This window comes from Oncorhynchus kisutch, linkage group LG7 (assembly GCF_002021735.2).
Source record: "Oncorhynchus kisutch isolate 150728-3 linkage group LG7, Okis_V2, whole genome shotgun sequence".
NCBI lineage: Eukaryota > Metazoa > Chordata > Actinopteri > Salmoniformes > Salmonidae > Oncorhynchus > Oncorhynchus kisutch.
The window spans coordinates 30,046,359-30,065,123 of NC_034180.2; the positions used below are offsets into that span (position 1 = coordinate 30,046,359).

The 18,765-nt window shown below is 43.2% G+C and overlaps 1 pseudogene; it reads left to right on the top strand.

Annotated features, from left to right (window-relative positions):
• The window catches only part of LOC109894431 (transcription factor IIIB 90 kDa subunit-like), a 49,752-nt pseudogene that overhangs the window by 16,256 nt on the left and 14,731 nt on the right, over positions 1–18,765 (top strand).

Here is an 18,765-nt window from a genome sequence, read left to right on the forward strand (position 1 = left end):
TAATCACTGTGTAATTTTGCTTTAAACTGTTCATGTCATATCCGATTGATTTAGTTGTGTAATAGCTCCACTCGTCAGAAATTAGACAAAGTTTGGGATGTCGCAAAATTAGTTGAGCTTTAACCTTTATTTCCTTTTTTGTATTGCTGAGTTAACATCAGCCTCACAACTTTTATTGTTTTTTATTGGATACATGGCACGTGCAAAATCTGAGCACAGGAGACCACACTGGTGTTTACCTTGGGTGAATGTGGGCGCCGTTAGATCATAGAGGGGATAGTTCCTGAAGTTTACTTCATTAACTTGAACAGAGCCAGCCCAGCAGCCATGTTAGATTCGAAGAGGTTGGTTAGGGACAGGGGTTGGGGTCTGGCCATATCCTATTACCAGTCAGAGGGCTCTGCTGCTGCCAAAGGGATCATTTGTCTTCTTGATGTACATTTTTGTCAGACTAGACGCAGGTTGGGGTGCGGACTGCACATTTTGGTCACAAACAAAAGGGGAATAGGGAAAATTGCACAGTCATCTAACCCTATACCTAAACACTATCCACAAACACCCACCACACCATCCCAGTACTTCGGCCCTAAATGATCCCATCCATCTGCCTGGGAGAATGGAACCCCTTCTCTCAACTTCCTGTAGATCTTCTGTACTAAAATTACTTGCACCAAATATTTATCTGCTATTTATCTCCCTGTCAAATCACTCACCTTTGGGCTATCCTCTACTCTCTTCACTGCCTGAGCATAGGAAACTTTCTGCCCCACTCTAACTCTGGCGGTCTTTCTCTCACAGGACACTTCGGATCCCCAGCTGCATGGGCGCACCTACAATTTTGACACCATGCTCTCTATCCCAACTGTACACTAAGATATCATTTGATCCAAGTGTAACTATTTGTTCTTATTGGTCACAATGTGATCCACTGGGAATGGTATGACGATATCCAGTACTTATTATATTTTCATTAAAGAAGACATACCACTTTCTGATCAATGTAGTCTACACAGAGTTGTAAACCCTGTATAACATTGAGACATCTGCAATGTATATATTAGCATATTAATATTGCTTGTCTTGGTTGGATCTTGAAGAGTGTATCATTCTCATTCTAGACCCCTGCCTGTACATCCCTTGCTTTGCTCACATGCTGGAGTTTGGGGAGAAAAACCATGAGGTGTCCATGACAGCACTGTGACAGCTGCAGAGTATGAAGAGGTACTGGATACACACTGGACGGAGGCCATCAGGACTGTGTGGCGCAGGTAACCATGAGCAACAGTTAAATCACACCACACGTTAGCACCACAATCACAGGTAGGCTAACTCTCATCATAAATAACAGAAACCACAGGGGAACCATGTCCACTGGTATCCCACACTACAGGGAACTGTAATCCTAAGTCAGAATTTGCTACAATCACAGGTGACCTTTGTTAATAGGTGACCACTAATCACAAGTAATGCTCATAAGTAACCACAGCCTCCAATCAGCGTCAGTGTATACTGCAGTCTGTTCCCTACTTACTGGACCTGAACAGAACCCTGCTCGGATGTATTGCTGGCAAGACATCTTGAAACTGAAGAGCCAACTTCCCCGGGCATGTGGACATTTACGCTCCTATTTTCACTTTTCTCCCTTTCTCTCCTCTGCAGCTGCAATATCTGAATAATTAATTGCTTATCATTAATCATTGAGAGGATTCGCTTACATGAAGGATGGAAAAGTTTAGATGAGCTTCTTACTCAATAGGAAGTGAATGTGTGAGCGAGACTGTAGGATTGCTAAAAGCCAGCTACTAGAACGTCAGATGATTCAAACTGCTTGTGTAAAAACGGAATCGTACATCTGTCTTTAAACAGACATTACGTTTTGTAACTGACTCCATGCACAGTAGCATGGGTTACTGTAAAACTGAATTGATGATTTATCTAATGACTTAGATGATCATTAATAGGGTATTATGACGTTATTACATTAATATTACACGACATTTGGTGAGTACATTTGTAAATATAAGTGTTGGCAAGGTGTGTGGGATGGATAGTGTGTTTCACCTGTGCGTTTGTTTGTGTTCTCAGCCCTGTTGGTCGCTGCTCGCATGCACAAGTTCCGCCGTACCATCAAAGAAATCATCAGTGTAGTGAAGGTGTGTGAGGCCACACTAAGAAAGAGGTGAGAGCTGCTTGAGAAGCACATTTACAGCATCCTCCAAAGGAAATCTGATTAGCCTTGTGTGTTCTCACTAATCTCTATGAGGAGTACACTAACACTATTCTTTCTCATGGTTCAGGTTGAATGAGTTTGAGGACACGCCCAACAGTCAGCTGACCATTGAGGAGTTCATAAAAGTGGATCTCGACCAGGAATGTGACCCGCCCTCTTTCATCGCTGGCCAGAGGAATAAAAGAATGAACCTGGTGAGGAGGAACTGCTGAGAGGATACAACTGTACCGACCTTGTTTATTTATCTTGTCCCGTGTTTTAACCTGTGTTTTGTCCCAATGTGGTACGGTTGTCTTTTTTTCATTCACATGCTGCTCTTTTTTTGTGTCTTTTTTCTTCTAGCTTGAGGAAGAATTGGAGAAGAAGATTGGTGATGTTCAAGGTACCATTATGATCCGTGTCTAGTCAAGTTTGAACTAAACTCTTCATAATGTTCCAAAGAGTATAAAGTTAGAGTGGAGTCAGCAGAGTTGTTTGGGTTTTATCTCAACAGGCGAGATCCATGAATACCAGGATGAGATTGAGATGGAGCAGAGCCGGCCCAAGTTGAGAGTGATGTATGGGTCCTATGCAAAAACAGGTACGGCACAGATGGGTCCTGCTGCGCTCGCCAGCCCTCCAGCTAGAACCCCCTGTGGAGGAGGGAATATCTCCGTATTCTGCCAGTCTATTGTCGCTAGAGCCTGAAACTTCTCTAAATACACAGAAATAGTTTTTTTAGGTGACCAAATTTGATGTTCACTCAAAATGCAAATGAGAATGTTATGACGCACCTTTGCTGTCTAACTGTAATGGGCTAAACTCTCTAACCATCTGCACCCCTCTAGCTGGTTGTGTTGCATTTTTGTCCACTGCATGGCCTTCAGCAGGGGAGGTCTCTGGCTGTCTGACTGGCAGGCCTGTTGCTCCTCTGCCTGGGCTGGGAGTCCAAATTTTAACACACACACTGGGCTTTTATCAACACTAAGATGGCTGTCATCATGATGATACTTTGACAGCTTAATAGTACCATAGGATTATTGAGGAAATAATTTTCTGCATCATGTCAGATAATTTAGCTGTCAGTTTCATGACGAAACGGAAGTACATGTCTTGTTCTTTTTCTCCCCCTCCTAGATCCCCTGGAAAAAGAGGATGATGATGATGATATATCTCTTCCTGGCTGGCAGGAGAGGGAGGACAAGGAGCTGAAAGCTGTGGCCCAGCATCTCAACAAGGACCTGTGTGACCAGGTTCTCCCTGGAGAGGAAGAGGAAGGGTATGGAGAGGCACGAGGAAAGACCTCCACGCAGAGGCCCATCACTGGTCTCCCTCCTAGGGCCCATGCCCACCGCAGCCAACCTGGGCTTCCAGAGTCCATCAGCAAGTCCCCCGAAGAGGAGAAGGAGAACGGTGAGCATACCTGTCGCTTAAGGCGTCCGCATGCTTCAGTTCGGCTGGCGGCTAGCCGAAGTTGGCTAGGTGAACCGAACAAGTGTGCTCGCATCATAATATATGCACAAACTCTTCCGAACTGTTTCAGCTGGGAAGCATGCGGATGCCTTTTCTGTAGATGCTTTTTTAAAAATATATATACTGTTTGTTGCATAGGAAATATTCCTTACTACTACTTTCTCATTTTGATATTCCACTGTCACTCACTTCACCCTATCTTCTATTTCTAGAAATGTCAAGATGTGGGGGTTTTCATAGGTGTGAGAGATGAGGAGTATGTTGACTCTCAGATGTGGTGAAGGGGATTGATTTTCATGGGAGTGGGCATCTGGGGAGTGTAGAGAGAAGGTGAAAGGTGAAGTGTTAGTCGAAGGAGGGGATGGGTTAGTGTGCGGCCACAAAGACAGAAACTTCATCTTGACCTTCTATTGTCAGAAGAATGGATTATAAGATGGGGTTCGTTTTAAAAGACGCACCATTCCGTGATCAAAATCGTCTTGAAACATATTCTTTCAAATTAACGGATCAAAAGGTTTTATTGACTGACGTTAGTTTGTTGTCATGTGGATCTCATCCTCTATGTCCGGAATGGGAAAAATCAGTATTAGCCTACATTTTGACTCGTTTTTATGTTAGGCTTTTAATATGCTGCTCTTTTAACATGTGGCTGATCTCGTAGTGAGAGGATGATTAAAGGAAACCAGTGTTGGTGTGTGTGTGTGCCTCTTTTGTTTTCATTTGGAGCTGTATCGCTTGAAGATGGCAGGCTGCCAGAGGTCTCTCAGGCCTGGCTAATTGTGGTGGGATTGGGAGGGGCAGAGGTTCAAGGGCTCCCCAGCTCAATCTTTAAAGCATTAAGTGGACAGAGTAGTACCTTGTCATTAGTGTGGTGTCTTTCATCCCCTGTGTGTGTGTGTTCTGTTCTGTTTTCGTGCACTGTTGGTTTGGGCACTACTTAAGGGGGGAGGGGGTCCTTTGAGAGCCTGTTCGTGCGTTTAATACACTAAAGATTGTTTTAGTCCACTCAATCTGTCATCCATCCGTCAAGCCTGGATTGAAAGGTGGAAACCAGAGGCATGGCTAGAAAGATTGTTACAATTTGAAGTGTTCCTCTAGTCTAGATTCCTTAGTCTCTACACTTACACTTTACACTTGAGTCAGGAGAGAGCAGCCAGTCTTGGTGAAGATTTGTGACTCGGCAGCCTGATGTCTATATCAGAGGTAGCACCACAGGTCTCAGAATGGTGGGGAGATTTTTTTTATCCTGATGGTAACCAGCTAAAATTCTGGAACCTAAGTTGTAGAAGAGACATTGAGGGTTGCCCTATTGCCTGGTGCAAACTGAACTGAGCAGTCGGGCAACTTGAGCCCGCTCTAAAGTTTCCCCTGGTGATATTGTTTTCTGGTTACCGTTATTCCCATTTTTAAAGTGAAAGGCGGACAATTTATGACAACTGGGCAAGTTGACCCTGCTCTGTGGTTACCCCATTAAGGCAGGTGATTAAAAAAAAGTTATACCTGAAAACAATAAAACTGCAAATAATTCCAGTGACCTAAGTGCTCATCAATTGCGTTTGCTGGCCAAGATTACTTAGCACCTCTGAATGTAATTTGTGGACCGAGTGCGTACCGATTTTAGAATCATGTGAAAAATGTTGGTGGTCAGATGTCACATTTGGTGCTATGTGTGCAAGTCTTAATAAAGACTTAATAAAGTCCTACCCTGTGGTGACGCTAAAGCTGTATGTCTTTTACCTACTACACCGAAAGCCTAAGTTTGCTCAGGACGAGCAGCTTGCAAGCCACTATCCTATTGCGCTTGAGCTGTGATTTAAATATTTTAAAATAGAACCAAAGCGTAATTCCTCCCTGTTGTGTAATTAAGTGACCGATAAGTTGTGGCAAGTAACCATAATTTTGGGCAGCCAAAAAATACTGCTGACTTGCCTGATGGTCAAGTGCTTTTCAGACCTTAATGTCAATCCCTGTGTAGGGTATGACAGTGATTAATCACAGGGTTCGCTCAAGGTGCTAGAAGTGCTTGAAGTACTTGAATTTGGAGCCCCTGAAAATCATTTCTCAATTTGGTTGAAACTCATTGCAATTATTGTATCTGAGTTCTTCTGCTCCAATTATAATTATCTGTGATTTTCATTTGTGATCAGTTTTTGTGAGAGATGTGTTAGGCTACTGAAAACCAAGTGCAGCTATTATGAGGATGACAACATTGGATGTTGGTTTCAACTTGGCTTTCCGTACAAAATGAACCTCTTTTTTTTGGTAATTTTGTTGTTCTAAAAACATGATACAATAACCCTTCATGTGAAATGGTGAGATGAATGCTACTGCTACATGGACATACAGGGCATTCGGAAAGTATTCAAAAGGAAAGTATTCCCCTCCACATTTTGTTACATTACAGCCTAATTCTAAAATGTATTAAATATTCTCCCCCCCCATCAATCTACACACAATACCCCATAATGACAAAGCAAAAACTGTTATTTTGAAATGTTAGAAAATGCATACAAAAAAATCTCACATATATAAGTATTCAGACAGTACTTTTTGAAGCACATTTTGCAGAGATTCCAGCCTTGAGACTTCTTGGGTATGATGCTACAAGCTTGGTACAGCTTTATTTGGGGAGTTTCTCCCATTCTTTGCAGATCCTCTCAAGCTCTGTCAGGTTGGATGGGGAGCCTCGCTGCACAGCTATTTTCAGGTCCAGAGATGTTCGATCGAGTTCAAGTCCGGGCTCTGGCTGGGCCCTTCAAGGACATTCAGAGACTTGCCCTGAAGCCACTCCTGCGTTGTCTTGGCTGTGTGGTTAGGGTTGTTGTCCTGTTGGAAGGTGAACCTTGGCCCCAGTCTGAGGTCCTGAGCGCTCCGGATCAGGTTTTCATCAAGGATCTCTCTGTACTTTTCTCCGTTCAACTTTCCCTTGATCCCAGTCCCTGCTGCTGAAAAACATCCCCACAACATGATGCTGCCACTACCATGCTTCACCGTAGGGATGGTGCCAGGTTTCCTGCAGCTGTGACGCATAGCATTCAGGCCAAATAGTTCAATATTGGTTTCATCAGACCAGAGAATTTTGTTTCTCATGGTTTGAGAGGCCTTTAGTTGCCTTTTGGCAAACTCCAAGCAGGCTAGTGTGCCTTTTACAGAGGAGTGGCTTCCGTCTGGCCACTCTACAATAACGTCGTTATTGGTGGAGTGCTGCAGAGATGGTTGTCCTTCTGGAAGGTTCTCCCATCTCCACAGAGAAACTCTGTCAGAGTGACCATCGGGTTCTTGGTCACCTCCCTGACCAAGGCCCTTCTCCCCCGATTGCTCAGTTCGGCCGGGCGGCCAGCTCTAGGAAGGCTTTGTTTTTGCTTTGACATGCACTGTCAACTGTGGGACCTTATATAGACAGGTGTGTGCCTTTCCAAATCATGTTCAATCAATTGAATTTACCACAGGTGGACTCCAAGTTGTAGAAACATCTCAAGGATGATCAATGGAAACAGGATGCACCTGAGCTCAATTTCAAGTCTCATAGCAAAGGGTCTGAACACGTATGTACATAAGGTATTTCTGTTATTTTAAAACCTGTTTTCGCTTTGTCATTATGGGGTTGTGTGTGTGTGTGTGTGTGTGTGTGTGTAGTTTGAGGGGGGGAAATAATCGAATCAATTTTAGAATAAGGCTGTAATGTAACAAAATGTGGAAAAATTGAAGCGGTCTGAATACTTTCCGAATGCACTGTATATACTGTGTGTGCTTGCATCGGCCACATCTACAGGTAGGAAAATCACCAATCATGAATCCAATCTATTTACTCATGAAATGTCCACATTATTCTGACATTTTAGAATGTAATGATAATTTAAATTCCAACTTGCCAATGTCTGTACGAACCCTGAATTAGTTGTAAAATGGTTTTAATATGGGCTATGATGATGGGATCAGAGTGTTTCTAACCAGGTCACATAGTTTAAAAAGAATCCTGGACCAAGGGAGGATGAAACCCCTGTCAAACTGCAGCAGCCTTGTACTTATGAATTCTATTTAAAACTAGACTAACTGAGGGGATTCCGTTACAGAGACAACTAGGTTGTTCCACAAATGAGTGCCTTTTGCGTCCCTTTGATATTTTAAGTAGAGATTGTGCACAACTATTGAAAAGCCGATATATTAAATGAAGTGCGCTTTTAATATAGACCACATGGAAAGTGCAGTAAATAACTTATTTATTAACAACATGTTTTATTAAGATGAACATTTTTGCTTTTTATGACCATGTTAAAATTGGGTGAAACAAAATGTTAATCAAAAAGCACCCAATTTGGTGGAATGACCCAACTGCGACTTGAAAATATAATTATCATGGCTGAGCTTGCTTTATGCAGGGTTGCATCATGTAGACCTATGCATCTGTAATTAAAAAGTTAACACAGTCTAGCCTATTGGATTGAAAATACCTAGGTTTGCTAGGCTACCTAAGTTTGAATATTAACCAAATTTGATCAAATTCACATTTCTCAACACAAATAAAATGTCTTAGTTTAGAAATGCCTAACGTTACCGCTTAATTTCCACTGGCCAGATGGGACAGTGCACATTCTGTAGGGAGGCTACAGTTCAGCAGACTGAAAAAACCCTCTACTTCTATTCGAAGTGAAAATGATGAATCGGATACCTTATCGATCGCAACAGCTCATGGTCCTCCTGGAATCAGAAGTTTTTTTTGACTCAACGGAGGAACGTAGTTCGAGAAAGGCTGATGAATGTCTTGCACGAGCTGTGCATGCAACTGGTTCACCTCTGATGCTCACAGGCAATGTGTACTGGAAGAGATTTCTGAATGTTCTTTGCCCAGCATACACCCCTCCAACCAGACATGCTTTATCTACTCAGTTGCTGGATGCAGAGTTCAAGTGAAGGTCAAGCAAATCATAGCGAAAGCAGACTGTATTGCAATCATCTTTGATGGGTGGTCGAATGTTCGTGGGCAAGGAATAATTAACTACATCATCTCCACTCCTCAACCAGTATTCTACAAGAGCACAGGCAAGGGACAACAGACACACCGGTCTCTACATTGCAGATGAGCTGAAGACAGTCATCAATGACCTTGGACCACCTCAGTCTGATGTTCAAGAGGTGGACATTGAGGAGGTCCAGGGAGAAGACATGGAAGCCTGAGAGGAAGACAACCAAAGCTTTAGTTTCTAGACGTTCCGGATCTAGATGTTTTTGGGCAATGCGATGGCTCATAGGGGATCATTCAATATTCCCTTTTGTTGTTCAGTGAAATTACCCCATGTGAAGAGTCAACTCATTCATTTAAATTTCAATTCATAACTAAATTGTTTTATTTCTATTGCAAGGATTTAATCATTTGCAATTATGTCTACTACTTTCTGTCCTCATATGATGTGGTAAATACAGTTGAAGTCGGAAGTTTACATACACCTTAGCAAAGTACATTTAAACTCAGTTTTTCACAATTCCTGACATTTAATCCTAGTAAAAATTCCTTGACTTAGGTCAGTTAGGATCACCACTTTATTTTAAGAATGTGAAATGTCAGAATAAAAGTGATTTATTTCAGCTTTTATTTCTTTCATCACATTCCCATTGGGTCAGAAGTTTACATACACTCAATTAGTATTTGGTAGCATTGCCTTTCAATTGTTTAACTTGGGTCAAACATTTCGGGTAGCCTTCCAGAAGCTTCCCACAATAAGTTGGGTGAATTTTGGCCCATTCCTCCTGACAGAGCTGGTGTAACTGAGCCAGGTTTGTAGGCCTCCTTGCTCGCACATGCTTTTTCTGTTCTGCCCACAAATGTTCCATAAGGTTGAGGTTAGGGCTTTGTGATGGCCACTCCAATACCTTGACTTTGTTGTCCTTAAGCCATTTTGCAACAACTTTGGAAGCATGCTTGGGGTCATTGTCCATTTGGAAGACCCATTTGCGACCAAGCTTTAACTGATGTCTTGAGCTGTTGCTTCAATATAGCCAGATAATTTTCTTGCCTCGTGATGCCATCTATTTTGTGAAGTGTACCAGTCCCTCCTGCAGCAAAGCACCCCCACAACATGATGCTGCCACCCCCGTGCTTCACGGTTGGGATGGTGTTCTTCGGCTTGCAAGCCTTCCCCTTTTTCCTCCAAACATAACGATGGTCATTATGGCCAAACTGTTCTATTTTTGTTTCATCAGACCAGAGGACATTTCTCCAAAAAGTACCATCTTTGTCCCCATGTGCAGTTGCAAACCGTAGTCTGGCTTTTTAATGGCTGTTTTGGAGCAGTGGCTTCTTCCTTGCTGTCGATTATAGAACTCATTTTACTGTGGATATAGATACTTCTGTACCTGTTTCCTCCAGCATCTTCACAAGGTCCTTTGCTGTTGTTCTGAGATTGATTTGCACTTTTCGCACCAAAGTACATTCATCTCTAGGAGAAAAAAACGTGTCTCCTTCCTGAGTGGTATGGCGGCTGTGTGGTCCCATGATGTTTATACTTGCATACTATTGTTTGTACAGATGAACGTGGTACCTTCAGGCGTTTGGAAATTGCTCCCAAGGATGAACCAGACTTCTGGAGGTCTACAAAAATATATATATATATTGGCTGATTTCTTTTGATTTTCCCATGATGTCAAGCAAAGAGGCACTGAGTTTGAAGGTAGGCCTTGAAATACATCCACATGTACCCCTCCAATTTGACTCAAATGATGTCAATTAGCCTATCAGAAGCTTCTAAAGCCATGACATCATTTTCTGGAATTTTTCATTGTTGGAAAAATTACTTGTGTCATGCACAAAGTAGACATCCTAACCGACTTGCCAAAACTATAGTTTGTTAACAAGAAATTTGTGGATTGGTTGAAAAACTAGTTTTAATGACTCCAACCTAAGTGTATGTGAACTTCCGACTTCAACTGTATATCCAATGCAAAAAACATCTACATTTTAAATGGTGTTAATATGAATTTGCATATATTCCCACAGTTTCCACCTCTGGATATTCCTCAAAATGTGCAACCCTACACACACACAACCTGCAGCACTCTGATGGGAAGGACAAATAGGCTACTAATTGTGCGTGAGTTGATGAATCATTAGGTAATGCAAGTCTTTTTTTCAAAGCTTCTGCATCTATTTTTATTAAACCAAAACTGCCCCAACTGACTGAGGCGGCAGGTAGCCAAGTGGTTATTTAATTTTTTATTTTACTAGGCAAGTCGGTTAAGAACAAATTTTTATTTTCAATGACAGCCTAGGAACAGTGGATCTACTGCCTTGTTTAGGGGCAGAACGACAGATTTTTACCTTGTCAGCTCGGGGATTCAATCTTGCAACCTTTCTGTTACAAGTCTAACGCTCTAACCATTAGGCTACCTGCCGCCCGTTAGAATGTTGAGCTAGTAACTAAACTCAGCAAAAAAAATAAACATCCCTTTTTCAGGACCCTGTCTTTCAAAGATAATTTTTTAAAATCCATAACTTCACAGGTCTTCATTGTAAAGGCTTTAAACACGGTTTCCCATGCATGTTCATTTAACCATAAACAATTAATGAACATGCACCTGTCGAATGGTCGTTAAGACACTAACAGCTTACAGACGGTATGCAATTAAGGTCACAGTTATGGAAACTTAGGACACTAAGAGGTCTTTCTACTGACTCTGAAAAACACCAAAGATATATGCCCAGAGTCCCTGCTCATGTGCGTGAACGTGCCTTAGGCATGCTGCAAGGAGGCATGAGGTCTGCGGATGTGGCCAGGGCAATAAATTGCTATGTCCATACTGTGAGACGCCTAAGAGAGTGCTACAGGGAGACGGGACGGACAGCTGATCGTCCTCGCAGTGGAAGACCACGTGTAACAACACCTGCACAGGATCGGTACATCCGAACATCACACCTGCAGGGCAGGTACAGGATGGCAACAACTGCCCGAGTTACACCAGGAATGCACAATCCCTCCATCAGTGCTCAGACTGTCCGCAATAGGCTGAGAGAGGCTGGACTGAGAGCTTGTAGGCCTGTTGTAAGGCAGGTCCTCACCAGACATCACCGGCAATAACGTCACCGATGTGCACAAACCCACTGTCGCTGGACCAGACAGGACTGGCAAAAAGTGCTATTCACGTTTATCATCGAAGGAATGAGCGTTACACCAAGGCCTGTACTCTGAAGCGGGATCGATTTGGAGGTGGAGGGTCCGTCATGGTCTGGGGCGGTGTGTCACAGCATCATCAGACTGAGCTTGTTGTCATTGCAGGCAATCTCAACACTGTGCGTTACAGGGAAGACATCCTCCTCCCTCATGTGGTACCCTTCCTGCAGGCTCATCCTGACATGACCCTCCAGAATGACAATGCCACCCGCCATACTGCTCGTTCCTGCAAGACCAGAATGTCAGTGTTCTGCCATGGCCAGCGAAGAGCCCGGATCTCAATCCAATTTAGCACGCCTGGGAACTGTTGGATTGAAGGGTGAGGGCTGAGGAACTTGCAGGTGCCTTGTTGAAAGAGTTGGGTAACAGCAAGAACTGGCAAATCTGGTACAGTCCATGAGGAGGAGATGCACTGCATTACTTAATGCAGCTGGTGGCCACACCAGATACTGACTGACTTTTGATTTTGACCCCAACCCCCTTTGATCAGGGACACATTATTCCATTTATGTTAGTCACATGTCTATGGAACTTGTTCAGTTTGTCTCAGTTACTTAATCTTATGTTCATACAAATATTTACACATTAAGTTTGCTGAAAATAAACGCAGTTGACAGTGAGAGGATGTTTCATTTTTGCTGAGTTTAAAAGGTTGCTAGATCTAGTCCCCGAGCTGACATGGTAAAAATCTGTTGTTCTGCCCCTGAATAAGGCAGTTAACCCACTTGTTCCTAGGCCGTCATTGTAAACAAGAATTTGTTTTTCACTGACTTGCCTAGTTTAAAAAAAAAGGTTGAATAATAATAATAATTATTATTTAATTTTTTTAACTGAAAAGTGCTGTGGCAAATGCCTGCTCGCATTTGCCGGCGGCCCTGGTCTACATAGTTTTGTCTTAAGGGAGCACTGTCCTGTACCATTTAGAGCAGGCATTGATTGAAGTGCTTTCATCCAGTCACTTAATCCAATCGATGACTTTTGGCTGACCTTAACTGCCTCACTGAGCAAAGTCAACCTCTGGCACTTTTTAAACGGCTCTGCTTTTATGGGCTGGGAATGTCAGCGCTCCGCAAGGGCTGTTTTTAAAAGTGTTGGCTTCTGAATGTAGGTGAATCTAGCTAGGGTTGCAAAGGGAGGGTATACAGTATTACTGGTGACTTTCTATGTTTTACCAGTTTACTATCAGAACTTTTGTAACTTGAATGTTTTTTTATTTTATCACATTACATTTTGGGTACTTCAGATTAACACAGGTGTCTGTAATGATCTATGGCCTTTATATATTTAGTATCATCAACTTAGTGAATACCATTGGTGTTTTAATATGAGGGTTTCAGCATGATTTTTTCTACTTTTATAAAAAAGTGTTATGTCAATATGTCTGTTTTGGCACAACTAGTGGCAGTTGTGAAAAAAGTAAGTAGTTGGAAAAGTACATTTCTGACAAATGCCATTGTTGATTTAGATGCTTTTATTAATTAATTAGGCTATTTCCTCTTGAACCATATGACCTATCCACTGCAAACTCATGGACAATATGGACACAGATATAAAACGTTAGCCTGCCTTCCTTTCCGTTTTCTCTCTGTTTCACCTCTATTCTCTGAACATTCTGGTAACTTTGGTAAATTACCGGTAGTTTTGCAATTCTAATCTCAGCACTTTAATTTCAGTTGTTGATTGCCCATAAACCAAACTCACGCCTCGTTTCCCCACATCTGTCAGGTGTTGATAACCATTAGTCACCCAAAGACTGAAGTTGTGTATTGCTGCCAGTGCTTAAAGCCATTTGTAAATAGACTCACCCAAGCAGAAATCCTGCCTCTCCAATTCTAAGACTACAACTACTACTCTGGACACTTATAGCTAAACCTACCAATTTATAACGACCTGTGTGTGAGAATGTCTTACAGCAGATCTAACTGAGCAATGATGGGATCACAGTTTATTCATTTTGGCTGTTAAAATATATGTTTAGAAGCTATTAAAGGTGGAATAGAATCAAATGTTTACTGCATCCGCAGCACCACACTCTATCCATGTGACCAACCTACCCGAGCTAGCCTTAAAAAAAATGTAGTCCATTGTAAACACCACAGCTTTTCTATCCTCCTTCCATTTAACAAAAAGGCAATCATAGAGAGGTCAGACGGAGCTAACCTCCACCCACACATACACACACCCATCCTCCGTTTAGTCATTACACTATGTCTCTGACAGCTATGGATGCCTCAATTCCACAGTGAGGAGGCGGGATGTGGGGTGTTTACAATGCTTGGGGGCGGTACAGTAGAACTGGGGCCAGCTTGACAGATGGCTGGATGGCCAGCCACTCTGAGAATGGTGTGGTGGGGTGATGACTGATGACAACTCAGAGATATACTAAAATGTGGAAGAAATAAAAACATTCTAGTATTTATTTTAAGCCTCTGTCTCTACAGGCCTACTATACTTTTTCAGCAAGTCTCACAAAGCCCTTTTTTGAATGTGAAACCAGGCTGAAATATGTGTGTTTTCTGAAGAGCTGTAGTAGTATTTCCTAGGCTTGGTGAGATGCTGCATCATAGTCTGACATGTCATCTGATAGAGTCCTGACTGGACATGATCCGTCTCCCTGGCCTGGGGAGGGAAGGGAAACGGTGTGTCTGCAGCTCCCAACCTGAGTGGAGATGACGGCAGCAGTTTACTATGCGGCCTCAGGCTGTTATATCACGCACACAAGGCACCACATTGATGGTTTTCAGGACATTCACCACAAAATGTCCTTGATGCAGTATAGGGTCAGAAGTAGGACAGTCCCCAACAACAACAAAAAATATTAGTTGACCGAGAGTCGACTGTTCTTTCAACCAGTCAATTGGTCAACATTTTTAAATGTGTATTTTTCCATATATAAAGACTACTATACTGAGCTTGTCTGATGCTTTAAGCACTGCAATTAGAAATGAAGACTCACATGTTACTAAAGAGGTAGCCAGATATCAGTATAGCCTAACCAGAAGGGGAAAAAACCCTGTTCCCGACGGTCCCCCTGACCCTCCTCCTCCAGCTGTTTGCCGTTAAGCTCCTGAATTTGCCTGTAACCGGCTACACCAGTGGTCGGCAACCTTTTCCATTTGGAGTGCCAAGTTATTGTATAATTTCTATTGATCTGCGTGCTAGTTATGATTTTCATAAGCACATTTTTGTGGAACAGTTTCATTTGGAAGTCTTCATCTCAAAGTCAATGTCATGTGGTTAATCAAAATTATATCTAAATGAAAATGGTACAGATCTAAAATTGAGTTCTATTGCCATTATGTGAAAATAGCTGACATAAAGCCAACAAATAAATACATTGCAGCCTGCAGGTAGAAAATATCCGGATAAAAAAATGTGTATCCTTTAAATCACATTGGCTACGCATAGCCTGTCTGCAAGGAAGCCTTTGAAACGGTCTTTTCATCAAATTGATTTTTATCAGAAAAAGATAACATATCTGAATTCTGTGTGGTTAAAGGCTTGGGAAGGATAATGAAGTGGGCTGTAATGCCTGGTGGATCCCTGTCTCCCAAGGTTGAGTACTAGAGATGCGCTCAATATGATGAACCAGCACAATGCCCTGCCCCCAGCAGCACTATCTCTCACTAGCTCCCTTTCGATCTCCCTCTGTCTCGATCTCTCTTGCACTCCTTCCCTCTCTGGCTCAGTGCAGGGGCCCAGGCATGAGGAGCAGGTGGCTGAGTGGGAGTAGGGTCTGTCTGGGCTCTGTCAAGGTTAGGGAGGTCACATTTTAATGGGTGCACTTCTCCTCGCCTCAGCCTGGCCTGCCCCTGTCAGTCATGGAGAGTATTACACTTCTTCTTTTTTCTCTCTGCTCTTCTTGTTTGGCTGTCTTCAGGGCAGAGCTGCCATGTAGTCTATTTGATACGATTGCTGGTTCTGAATGGAAACTTTTGAGAATGATGAGGCTTGTCATGTTCTCAGGTTAAGGGAAAGGCTGTGTTTGATATGCTTGGAGCAGTGTTGTTGGGAACATCAAGGTTGTCTTGAAGTCTAGGTAATAGTGATCCACCGTGAGCAGCACCATGTCACTAGCTGATTCATCCCGAAGGATCACACAAACTCTGGAGAGTCTTTTGTTTGTGGAGAGGGGAGGAGGATGCAGGTGAGAAAGAACGGCAGACACCAGCACCGATGGTCCCTGTCATTTGCTGAACCACACTTTTTTTCCCCCCGCTCCTCTGAAGACTGAAATGAAATATGGGCTCAAGGAGATCAATGAACTTCAGCGATGCTCTTCTTCTTTCTCTTTCTCTCCATCTTCAAAAGGCTCTCTCCACCTGCTAGGGTTTGTTCCTGAGGGCATGTTTCTTTTCTTTATTTATATCAGTGAAGCTTTGCGGTGTAGCGTCTAATCTGACCACATCACAGGCAGGCCGCCTGAGACCGAGCCGTGCGGGAAATGGGGATGGGGGTGAGCCATCAGTTAGGCTGCCTGAGACCGAGCCGTGCGGGGGAGTGGGGATTGGGGTAGGGGTGAGCACGAGTCAGGTTACCCATATCTGAGGATCTGGACAGAATGGGGTGTTTTTAACTTGCCCACACAATTGATGATCTGACAGTGGTCTATTCCTCCGCTTCCTCCTCCTTGCCTCCCTCTCCTCTGTGGTGGATTGAGAGTGCATTCCAGAGTGCTCCAGGGGGAGGGGAATCTGCTGGAAAATAAATGTTCCCTGGAAAAGGAAAGGCCCAAGAAATCCTGGGGCTCATGGCATTGATATGCAGGGTGTGCTGTGCCTTGTGCTGGGATCTGGGGGTACTTGAGATTCTGCCAAAACTCCTCAGGCTCGCGTCAGCCAGCCCAGGACTAGGTGCTGGGGAGGGGCAGAGCGAAATTTTAGAGATGGAACAATTCACCGAAATACATCGGTCCCTGTTCAAATGTATAAGATATGGTCTGCGGGACCCCAAACCGATTCAATTGTAGCATGCATTGGTCAGAAAATCGATTCAAACGTTATGAATCACCGGTTCACTTTTTTTCTTTTTTGTTGTTTCTCAAATTACTTTCTTTCTACCTTCTGAAAATAGCTATTTTGTAACAACTGCGTACTCCAGTGTCGAAGTAAGCATGTAATTGTGTTGACACTCATTATTCTAGAAGTAATTTTGCATGCATGACAACCTCAGTTTCGCATGCTGACCAACGAGCAGTAGGCTTATTCCTAATCTGGCACAGATGTGCATCACCTTAAGCATTCAAATGTTTGTAGAAATGGCTTGCGCAATATCAGGCTTTATTTGTTGTGTATGTAAATTAGCTATGTTATTTTAATCAAATTCATTGTTAAATTAAAGCCACTTTCTCTCCAATTTTGTAATATCCAAATGGTAGTTAGTCTTGTCCCATCGCTGCAACTCCTGTACGGACTCAGGAGAGGCGAAGGTAAAGAGCCATGCGTCCTCTGAAACACGACCCCGCCAAGCCAGCTGCGTCGGAGGAAATACCATACAGCTGGTGACCGAAGTCAGCGCGCATTTGCCTGGCTGCCACAAGGAGTCGCTAGAGCACGATGGGACAAGGACATCCCCGCCAGCCAAACCCTCCCCTAACCCAGACGACGCTTGGCCAATTGTGCGCAGCCTCATGGGTCTCCTGGTCACGTTCAGCTCCGACACAGCCCGGGATCGAACCTGGATCTGTAGTGACGCCAGTGCCTTAGACTAAGCTAACAAACCACAGTAGCTAGTATTGACATTAATTAAATTACAATGGATTAGCAAGTTTCCATGAAACAGCTGACAAGTTAGTGCAGTGTAACTGTTGTGCAAGCTAGCGAAAATGCTAACGTTAGCTAGCTAGCTAGCTAGCTAGCTAAACATTTGGCTATGGGCTGGCAGTATGGTATTATGGAGAGTGAATTCAATTGTTTCTAAGTCATCTTTCTAGGTAGTTGTCTAGCTTTGGCCATCTGGCTAGTATCAACAAGGGCTTTCTACAAAATAGCAACATTTGAGTTGACGAGTGGCTGACGCCTTCCACGTTTTTCTGTGTGAATACAAAAGAGCTTGACTGCCGACACTGTTCAGAGCTGCTAAGTACGATTCTAGCATGTAAAGATGCAAGGCTATTACACAACACAACACAAAACAATACATTAATGAAAGCTAAATGATTACATTTCTCTAAAACACGACCAAGTCAGAACAGTAGGTGAAAATAAGAGGGGAAAAGGGACCAAATCTATTATGGTGAGGTACATGGACTGCTAACAGCTTACTACACAACATACACTTAGTATTACTTTCTTAGCTACAGTATACATATCTCCCTGGTGTATTACATCATTATGCAGCAGCATACAATACAATTTCGGACTCACCTTGTGTTGTCCTCACTTGAACAGGAAGGTGGTGCGGCGGTCCTTGTGGGCAAATTTTATCATCAAACTTACATCAAAGTCTGGCATTATCTGGATTTGTGGTGCTTTCAAGACAACTGGGAATTTGGGGGAAAAAACAAGGTTGAATCATGACATCAGTAATCTTCAGGTCAGAGCTCTTGTAAGAGGCCAGAGTTCCCAACTTGAAATTGTGTACTGGAAGACCATTCAAAATGTATTTTCCCAGTCGGAGATCGTCCCCCCCCCCAAAAAGAGCTGTCAAAGGCTGGGAAGACTGGCTGGGATGGTTGGGCTGGGCTGGGAAGACTGAATCTGCAATAGGTAAGCAGCTTGGTTTGAAGAAATCAACTGTGCGAGCAATTATTAGGAAATGGAAGACATACAAGACCACTGATAATCTCCCTCGATCTGGGGCTCCACGCAAGATCTCACCCCGTGGGGTCAAAATTATCACAAGAACGGTGAGCAAAAATCCCAGAACCACACGGGGGGACCTAGTGAATGACCTGCAGAGAGCTGGGACCAAAGTAACAAA